The sequence below is a fragment of the Delphinapterus leucas genome, chromosome 20 (assembly GCF_059928025.1).
Source record: "Delphinapterus leucas isolate spDelLeu-1000000601 "Yukka" chromosome 20, BTC_Dleu_Yukka2, whole genome shotgun sequence".
In the NCBI taxonomy this organism is placed as follows: domain Eukaryota; kingdom Metazoa; phylum Chordata; class Mammalia; order Artiodactyla; family Monodontidae; genus Delphinapterus; species Delphinapterus leucas.
The window spans coordinates 5684168-5694673 of record NC_143148.1 but is presented as its reverse complement, the minus strand read 5'-3'; positions in this window follow the sequence as shown (position 1 = coordinate 5694673).

Below are 10506 nucleotides of genomic sequence, written 5' to 3'. Positions count from 1 at the left end.
TTTGCAAATATTTTCTCTCATTCCATAGGTTGTCTTTCATTTTGTTGATGTTTTCCTTTGCTGTGCAAAAGCTTTGAAGTTTAATTAGGTCCCATTTGTTTATTTTTCCTTTTATTTCTTTTGCCTTGGGAGACTGATCTAAAAAAGATAATTGCTGTGATTTATGTTTGAGAATGTTTTCCTGTGTTGTCTTGTAAAAGTTGACCATGTCATGACAAACATAGTTCTTTAAACCATTTTGACTGTACTTGTTTAATATGATGTGAGGGAGTGTTCTAATTTCATTGATTTTTCACGTAGCTGTCCAGCTTTCCCAGTACCACTTATTGAAGAGACTGTCTTTTCTCCATTGTAATTTCTTGCTCCTTTGTCTTAGGTTAATTGACTGTAGGTGTGTGGATTTATTTCTGGACTCTCTGTTCTGTTCCTCTGATCTATATGTCTCTTTTTGTGCCAATACCACACGGTTTTCATTTCTTTTGCTTGGTAGTATTGTCTGAAGTCTGGAAGGTTCATGCCTCCAGCTTTGTTCTTTTTCCTCAGGATTGCTTTGACAATTCAGGGTCTTTTGTGGTTCTATATGAATTTAAGGACTATTTGTTCTAGTTTTGTGAAAAATATCATGGGTATTTTGATAGGGATTGCATTAAATCTGTAGACTGCTTTGGGTAGTGTGGCCATTTTAACAAAAGTAATTCTTCCTACCCGTGAGCATGGGATACCATTCCATTTCTTTGAATCATCTTCAGTTTTCTTCATCAGTGCATTTTAGTTTTCAGCATATACGTCTTTCACCTCCTTTGATAAGTTTATTCCTAGGTATTTTTTTGATGTGATTTTAAATGCAATTTTTAACTTTCTCTTTCTGATATTTCATTGTTAGTGTAAGAAATGCAACAACTTCTGTATATTAATCTTGTATCTTCTACCTTGCTGAATTCATTTATTGGCTCTAATAGTTTTTGTGGGGAGTCTTTAGGGTTTTCTATATAGAGTATCATGTCATCTCCATATAATGACAATTTTACCTCTTCCCTTCCAACTTGGATACATTTTCTTTCCTTTTCCTGTCTGATTGCTGTGGCTAGGACTTCCAGTACTACGTTGAATAGAAGTGGTGAGAGTGGGCATCCTTGTCTTGTTCTAGATTTTAGCAGGAAGGCTTTCAGCTTTCCACCATTGAATATTATGTTGGTGATGGTTTTGTCATAAATGGCTTTCATTATGTTGAGATATCTTCCCTGTATACCTGCTTTGGTGAGAGTTTTTATCATGAATGGATGTTGAATTTTGTCAAATGCTTTTGCAGCGTCTGTTGAGATGATCACGTGGTTTTTGTCCTTTCTTTTGTTAATCTGGTGTATCACATTGATTGATTTTGCGTATGTTGAACCATCCTTGAAACACTGGAATGAATACAACTTGATCACGGTGTATGATCCTTTTTACATATTATTAGACCCAGTTTGCTAATATTTTCTTGAGGATTTTGCGTCTATATTCATCAAAGATATTGGCCTATTTATAATTTTATTTTTTTAATTGTCTTTGTCTGGTTTTGGTATCAGGGTGATGGTGGCCTCATAGAATGAATTTGGGAGTGTTCCCTGGTCTTCAGTTTTTTTGGATTGTTGGAGAATAATAAGTTGTTCTTTGTATCTTTGGTGGAATTCCCTAAGGAAGCCATTTGATCCTTGACTTTTGTTTTGCAGAGAGGTTTTTAAAAATTTTTAATTGCAAGTTCTATTTCACTTCTAGTGATTGGTCTGTTCAAATTATCTATTTCTTCTTGACTCAGTTTTCACAGGCTGTATGTTTCTAGAAACTTGTTTATTTTTTCTAGGTTGTCCAATTCGTTGGCATAAAAATGTTCATAATATTCTCTTATGATTTTTTTCTATTTCTGCAGTATTGGCTGTTATTTCTCCTCTTTTATTGCTTCTTTTGTTTTTGTGCATCTTCTCTCTTTCTTTCTTGGTGAGCCTGGCTAGAGGTCCATTGAATTTGTTTATATTTAAAAAAACAGCTCTTGGTTTTATTGATCATTTTCTATACTTTTTTTGATCTTTATTTTCTCTCTGGTCTTTATTATTTCCTTTGTTCTGCTGACTTTGGGTTTTGTTTGTTCTTTCTCTAACTCTTTTATGTGCTAGGTTAGGTTGTTTACTTGAGATTTTTCTTGTTTCTTGAAGAAGGCCTGTATTGCTATGAATTTCCCTCTTGCTGCATTCCTTAAATTTTTAAAGGTTATATTTTCATTTTCATTTGTCTTGAGGTATTTTCTAATTTTATCTTTGATTTAATTGTTCACCTGTTGGTTTTTAGTAACATGTTGTTTAGTTTCCATACGTCCATTCTTGTCCCATTTTTCTTTCTGCAATTGAATCTAGTTTCATACCACTGTGGTCAGAAAAGATGCTTGTAATATTTGCTATTCTCTTAACTTTGTTGAGCCTTGTTTTGTGCCTTTGTATGTGGTTTATCCTAGAGAACGTTCCATGCATGCTTGAAAACAAACTGTGTTTTCTTTTTTTTTTATGTTTTGTCCTGTAGATATCAATTAAATCCACTGGTCTCTTGTGTCATTTAGGATGTCTGTTGTCTTCTTGATTTTCTATCTGGATGATCTGTCCATTAATGACAGTTGGGTATTAAAGTCTTCTACTATTATTGTATTATTGTCAATGTTTCCCTTTATGTCTGTTAGTATTTGTTTTATATAATTGGATACTCATATATTGGGTGCATATATGTTAATGAGTGTAATAGCCTCTTCTTGTATTGATCCCTTTATCAATATATAATGACCCTCTTTGTCTTTTGGTATAGACTTTGCTTTAAAGTCTACTTTGTCTGATATGAGTATCGATACCTCTGCTTCCTTGTCATTTTCATTTGAATGAAATATATTTTTCCATCCCCTCACTTTCAGTCTGTGTGTGTCTTCTGCCCTGAAGTGAGTCTCTTGTAGGCAGAATATTGTAGGTTTTTTTAAAAATCCAATCTGCCACTCTATGCCTTTTGATTAGAGCATTTAGTCCACTAACACGTAAAGTAATTATTGATAAGTATGTAATTATTGCCATTTTAATCCTTGTTTTCCAGTTGTTTTTGTAGTTCTTCTTTGTTCATTTCTTCTTTTGTTTTTCCTTGTCTGGTTTGATGATCTTCTTCTGTAGTATGCTTGGGTTCCTTTCTTTTTTGGTTTTTGTGAATCTATTGTACGTTTTTGATTTGTGGTTACCACGGAGTTTAAGTATGTTGACCCATAACTATATCTACTTACTATAAACGGATAGACATACAAGTTTAAACACATTTTGAAAGATCTACATTTTTCTACTCCCCTCCCCTACTTTCTATGATTTTGATGTCCTATTTTACATCTTCATGCTTATCCTTTAATGTTAATTGTAGTTATGATCACTTTGACAAAAATTTTGGATTGTTTTTTAATCTATGTACTGGCTCAGTAAGTGATCTTCAATCCTTTTATACATTTGCCTTTCCTTTTGTGATTTTTCCCTTTCCTGTGGATTCTTGCTTCTTTTTTTTTTAGAGAAGATCCTTCAATATTGTTTTTAGGTTTGGCTTAGTATTGCTGAATTCTATTAGTTTTTGCTTGTTTGAAAAATTATTTAACTCACCTTCTATTCTTAATGATAATCTTGCTGGGTAAAGAATTCTAGTTTGCAGATTTTTCCCTTTCAGCACTTTGATTATATCATACCACTCCCTTCTGGCCTGCAAAGTTTCTGCAGAGAAATCAGCTGATAGCCCTATGTAAATTCCGTTGTAACTGACTCTTTGTTTTACTCTCCCTGCCTTTAAAATCCTCTCTTTATCTTTAACTTTTACCATTTTAATGATGATATGTCTTGGTGTGGGGCTGTTTGGTTTCATCTTTTTGGGAACCCACTGTGCTTCCTGTACCTGAATATCTGTTTCCTTCTTTAGATTTGTGAAGTTTTCAGTCATAAGTTCTTCAAGTATGTTTTCAATCCCCTTCTTTCTCTATTCCACTCTCGATCTCCTATTATGTGTTGTTTGACATGTTTTATATTACCCCATAGATCTCATATGTTGATTTCTTTCTTTTTTTTTTTTTTTTTTAGTTTATGTTCGTCTGCTATTCTAGTTGGTTGATTTCCATTATTCTGTCTTCCAGGTCACTTATTCCTTCTTCTGTGTCATTTAAGCTGGTATTCATTGCTTCTAGATTGGGTTTTTTATCTCAGCAGTTGAATTATCTATTTTTGATTGTTTCATCTTTATAATTTCTAGTTCCTTGTTACATGGATCTGAATTTCTGTCAATAATCTTTCTCAATTTTTTTTAGCATTTTTATTAACTCCTTTTTGGACTTAGTGTCTAGTAGCCTGGTGACCTCTGTTTTATTATTTGTCCTTTCAGAGGATTTCTCTTGGTCTTTTTAATTGGGAGTGATTTTTCTGCCTTTTCATTTTACTTAACTGTTTCTCCTAAATACACAGAGAAAGTTATCTACTGTGGTCTTGAAGGGGTGTTTTTATGTGGGAGCATCCCTGTGTAGACTGCGTGTGTCCAGTGTTTTTGGTGCGAGGGCTGGTTTTGGTATTGATGCCAGCCATGTCTTTCTTCAGGGTGTGCTGGCCCTTATCCCCTTGATAGTGAATGTAGTTAGTTTTGTAGTATTTAGAGCCTGTGTTGGGTGTGAGGTAGGGCTTCTTCTCTACTCCGTGTCTGTCAGTGTGCTGTGAGGGGTGGGGTCTGCTCCCCAGTTGTTGGAGTAGAAGCCCTCAGGTTCATTCTGGCTCTATTACCCTTGAGTGGGTGCCCTGCCCCAAAGGAGGTGATTGATGAAGCAAGTGAGGCCTGTGTGGTCACAGAGGACCTATGACTACCTGTATAGGGGACTTTGTTTCTGCTCTGAAGCAGCCTAAGTTTGCAACCCTTTCTCTGTTAACGTTGTCCCAGATCTAGTGCAAGGCTGTCCTGTGGAGTAGGCTGGTACTGGGGGTTGTGGCATTGTGGATGCAAGAATTGAGGTAGCTCTGCTGCAGCCTGGGATCTGGGCTGCCTCTGTGGCAGACTTCCCCCAGGACCTGCCTGCCCCTGATCTAGTGCTAAGCTGTGGTGTGGATTGGGCAGAGCTGGGTCGCTCTTGCTGGGAGACGAACTGCTGCATACTCCTGAGTAAGTTGACAGTGGCCATTGGTGCCCCACCCAGACCACACCCTGGGCACTCTCAGCTATCTCTGTGTAGCTAAATGAGTCCTATCCCAGGGCCTGAGCACCTGAGACTGAGCGCTTAGTCACTACTTGCTCTTGTGGCATGGCCCCATGTGCACACTGTCCCCCAGAGCTACACCCTTCACCCGTACACATGCTGACAATGGCTTCTGTGGATCCACCCAGATCACACCCCAGGCATCCTGGTCTGTCTCTGTGCATCTAGACTGAGTCTCTGCCCAGATCTCATGCCAGGCTGTGGTGTGAAGTGAGCAGGGCCAGGGATTGCACTCCTTCAGATTGGGGAGTGTAGCAAGGTAGCAGCCACCAATGCAAGACTCTCTCTGCCCTGACTGTCGTCAAGCCAGCACATGTGTGCTCCTTGCAAGTAGAGTCTAGGCTTCTCCATCCCTTCTAACTGTCTCAGTGGATTTTCCAGTGGGCAAGAGGGCCTGTCTTCTCTACACAGGACCCCAAGACTGGGATGCCCAAATGGTGGTCTGACCTGCTCACTCCCCAGGGCAAGGGATCTGCTCGTACAGACTTTCTTCTCCTTACAGATCCCTCCCCAGTGTGCAGGTCCCAGCTCGATGCCTTTTTTTCCCATCCTACCAGGTTATGTGGAGATCTTTCTTGCAGCTTTGGTTGTGTAGGACTTTTTCTGCCAATCTCAAGTTAGTTTTCCATGAGAATTGCTCCACATGTAAATGTATTTTTGATGTGTTTGTTGAGGGAGGTGAGTTCTATGCCCTCCTACTGCCCCATCTTAATCCTCCCCGAGACTCCACCCTTAAAGGGCACACACAAAATATCACATGCTCAGGGACTCAGGAAAGCAGTAGTAATTTGAACGGAACCTGAGTCAGACTGACCTGCTGATTTTGGAGAATCTGCTGGAGAAGTAGGAGGCAAATGGAATTCACTCTTGGGACACAGACATGGGCAGCACCCATTTTTGTGAGCTATTTCTACCACATGGACACTGGTGCTAGCCTGCACCATTTGGAATCCTACCTCTAGATTATTAGCCTCAGGACCCAGCCCCGCCCCCAACCAACCAGCCTGTTGGCACCAGTATTGAGATGCTTTAGACCAAGCAATTAGCTGAGTAGGGACACAGACCCATCCACCAGCAGGCAGGCTTCCTTAAGGCTCCCTGAGCACACAGCTGCCCTAGACATGGCCTTGTCCACCAGAGGACCCAGGACCAGCCTCACATACCAGTGGGCAGACACTAGACTCAGGCTCTTCAGGACCGTGAAGTCAGAGACCCTGGGACCCATCTCACCACCGGTGGGCATGTACCAGCCCCAGGACCCACCAGACCCCAGCCCCAACAACCAGCAGGCAGACATCTGCTCAGATATACCTTGCACTTCTCAGCCAGCCATACTGGAATCCAACCCCACTCACCAGCAGGCCAGCACCAGCTTTGGCACACAGCCAGTATGCACAGCCAGTAATGTCAGGAACTGGTTCCACCCACCAGCAGGTCAACACTGAATTCAGGAACCCCAGTCCCACAGCTACCCACCCCAGAACCTGGCTCTGCCCACCAGTAAGCTTGCACTAGCCCCGGGACCCCCCAGGGTTCTGCAGGCAACAGCCTCATAACCCAGCCCTGCCAACCAGTGGCCATCAGCCTCTCCACAAGGCAGCACTTGGCAACAACGATACTGCAGCCTAGCCACGCCTACAAGATTGCCCACAGTAGTCAGGGTGCTACAACAGAAGGACAAAGGCATCCGCCATAGGGGGCAACCCTAGAGCGTATAGCACTAATGACCAGAGGGGAATGTGGTGCTGGGACCCATAGGACATCTAAAAAAGGCCACATCTCCAAAGTCAGGAAACATCACCAACCTACTAGATACACAAATAAAAACAGCAAATTAGGCAAAATGAGGTAACAGAGTAACATGTTCCAATCTAAGGAACAAGATAAAAACCCAGAAGAACTACATGAAGTGGAGATAGGCCATCTACCCAAGAAAGAGTTCAGTGTAATGATCATAAAAATGATCAAAGAACTCAGGAGAAGAATAGATGGACACAGGGAGAAGTTTTTTTTAATATAAATTTATTTATTCATTTTTGGCTGTGTTGGGTCTTCGTTGCTGTACGTGGGCTTTCTCTAGTTGTAGCAAGAGGGGGTTGCTCTTTGTTGCGGCACGTGGACTTCTCATTGCGGTGGCTTCTCTTGTTGTAGAGCACAGGCTCTAGGTATGTGGGCTTCAGTAGTTGTGACACATGGGTTCAGTAGTTGTGGCTCACAGGGTCTAGAGTGCACGCTCAGTAGTTGTGGCGCACGGGCTTAGTTGCTCCGCAGCATGTGGGATCTTCCTGGACCAGGGCTCGAACCCGTGTCCCCTGCATTGGCAGGCGGATTCTTAACCACTGTGCCACCAGGAAAGCCCCACAGTGAGAAGTTTAACAAGGATTTAGAAGATATAAAGAAGAACCAAACAGAGAGAAAGGATATAATAGCTGAAATGAGAAATATACTAGAAGGAATCAACAGTAGATTAAGTGATACAGAGGAAGGAACCTGCAAGCAGGAAGTCAGAGTATTGAAATCACTGATACCGAACAGGAAAAAGAATAAAAATAAATGAGGACTGTTTAAGAGACTTTGGGACATGATCAATCATACTAACATTTCCATTATAGGGGTTGCAGAAGGAGAAGAGAGAGAAAGGGGCAGAGAGCACATTGAAGATATAATATCTGAAAACTATGCTAACCTGGGAAGGTAAACAGACATCCTGGTCCAGGAAGCACAGAGTCCCAAACAGGATCAACCTGAAGAGGAATGCAACAAGATACAGTGTAATTAAAATGGGAAAAATTAGGGCTTCCCTGGTGGCGCAGTGGTTAAGAATCCACCTTCCAATGCAGGGGACATGGGTTTGAGCCCTGGTCTGGGAAGATCCCACATGCTGCGGAGCAACTAAGCCCGTGCGCCACAACTACTGAGCCGGTGCTCTAGAGCCTGCGAGCCACAACTACTGAAGCCCGCGTGCCTAGAGCCCGTGCTCTGCAACAAGAGAAGCCACAGCAATGAGCGCACACCGCAATGAAGAGTAGCCCCTGCTCGCCGCAACTAGACAAAGCATGCACACAGACAAAAATAAAATTAATTAATTAATGAGGATCAGGGTCAACTAAGGGCTGGTGCCATTGTACTAGGGAAGTCATTCCTTAAAATCCATCTTACTGGTGAGTGGAGTCTAAAACTGGAGGTAGAGCCCGTTTTCACAGTTGGCCACTACAGTGTCCTTGCCACAGAAAACTTGGCTTTTAATGTCTCATTGCCCCCTCTGCAGACTGTTTGGTTATGCCAATAGCAGTCCTGAGCAGGTGCCTGTGGGAGGGGCATGTGGCTATGAGCAAAGCACATGGCATTTAGAACTCAACTTCCAGGTAGCAACCCCCAGAGCTCAGGTCCAGCCACTCACAGGAGTCATGGCCAAAGCCTGTGCCCATATGCCAGAAAGTGCCATCCTGCCCCCCGATGCATCCCACTCACCTGGTGCATTTCTTAGCCTCTACCAGTGATAGAAAATGCTCATGAACTTCGAGGCCGTGCACTAAGAATGTCCCATCATCACCTGCATGCAGGAGTTTTACTCAAATGTTGTACCTGTGTCTCTAAGGATGAGGGACACAATCACAGAGGCCTACGCTAAAGGGCATTCTGAAAACAATTGGTATGCCCTCTTCAGAACTGTCAGTATTGGGCACTTCCCTGACAGTCCAGTGCTTAAGACTCTGTGCTTCCATTGCAGGGGGCGTGGATTCGATCCCTGGTTGGGGAACTAAGATCCTACATGCCTCGGGGCACGGCCAAAAAAACATTATAAAAAAAAAAACCTGTCAGTATCACTGAAGACAAAGGAGTGGCAAACCATCTAGTTTATTTTTTTTAACTTTATTTTATTTTTTAATCTACAGAAGTTATTTTTTTAAATTGAAGTATAGTTGATTTACAATGTTGTGTCAATCTCTGCCGTACAGCAAAGTGACTCAGTTATACACATATAGACATTCTTTTTTATATTCTTTTCCATTGTGGTTGAGGTTAGTAGATGCAAACTATTACATTTGGGATGGATAAACAACAAGGTCCTACTGTATAGCACAGGGAACTACAGTCAATACCCTGTGATAAACCAGAATGCAAACAATCTAGTTTTTAAAAACTAAAGAGTCAAGACAACTAAATGCAATATTTATACCATGACTGGATCTTAGATTTATAAAAACAGAAAAGACATTTTTGTATCCCTGGGGGACAGGGGGGAATCGGTATATGGACCGTCTATTAAATGGACTGTCTAATGTTAATTTTTTGTGTGTGATAGATTTATTGTGTTAGGAGAATAACCTTGATGTTAGGTGATCCAAGATCAAGTTGCTTACAGATTCTGTGTCTCTGGAGCATCCTCCTACTGGTTTTTGGACAGCCACCTTCGAGCAGTATATTTACACGGCTGGGATTTCAAGGGATGAATTTTTGTGGGGGAAACAACATTCAGTCTAAAACATAGCCCACTGATTAGTAAACGTATTTACATCTTCAAAGACTCTTCTCTCTGTGCTTCCACTGCAAGGGGTGCGGGTTCGATCCCTGGTTGGGGAGCTAAGATCCCACATGCCGTGCAGCGAGGCCAAAAAATAAAAACAAAGACTCTTTGCCGTGTAGTGTAATATAACGAAGGTATTAACCCCAGGGAGTGGAGATCTGCCTACCTCGATATGAGACCAGTGGATTTCTTGCAATGAAAATTTATTTTATAAATTGTTACAATCATGAAACTATTACCAAGGATTACTTCTTGGGATGGTTTCATAGAAGGAAAAAAAAACAGCACTTGCAAATTGATAGTTCTGTTTTGTTATGTTTTATTTCTTATATAAAGTGTGGATTATATATTAAGACTACTACAGTAAGAAAGGGACTTTCTCATCACTGTTGGGTCATCAAAGTTCTTAAAGACATAAGTAGTTGGTAGGGGTCAGGCCTCTTGCCAACACTGAATGCCAGGACCCTGTGGGCACATCTTCTACTTCAAACTACAAGAGAAGAGAGAAATCGTGGTAGAGTGTTGTTCACTAAAATTCTATCTGTGGTCCTACAGTGTATAAAGTGTAAAGGTTTTCTGGGCATATTTTATATGACTAAGATATTTGCATCATGGGCTCAATGTAGAAACAATCCATGAGAACCTACTGTATAGCACAGGGAAGTCTACTCAATACTCTGTAATGGCCTATATGGGAAAAGAATCTAAA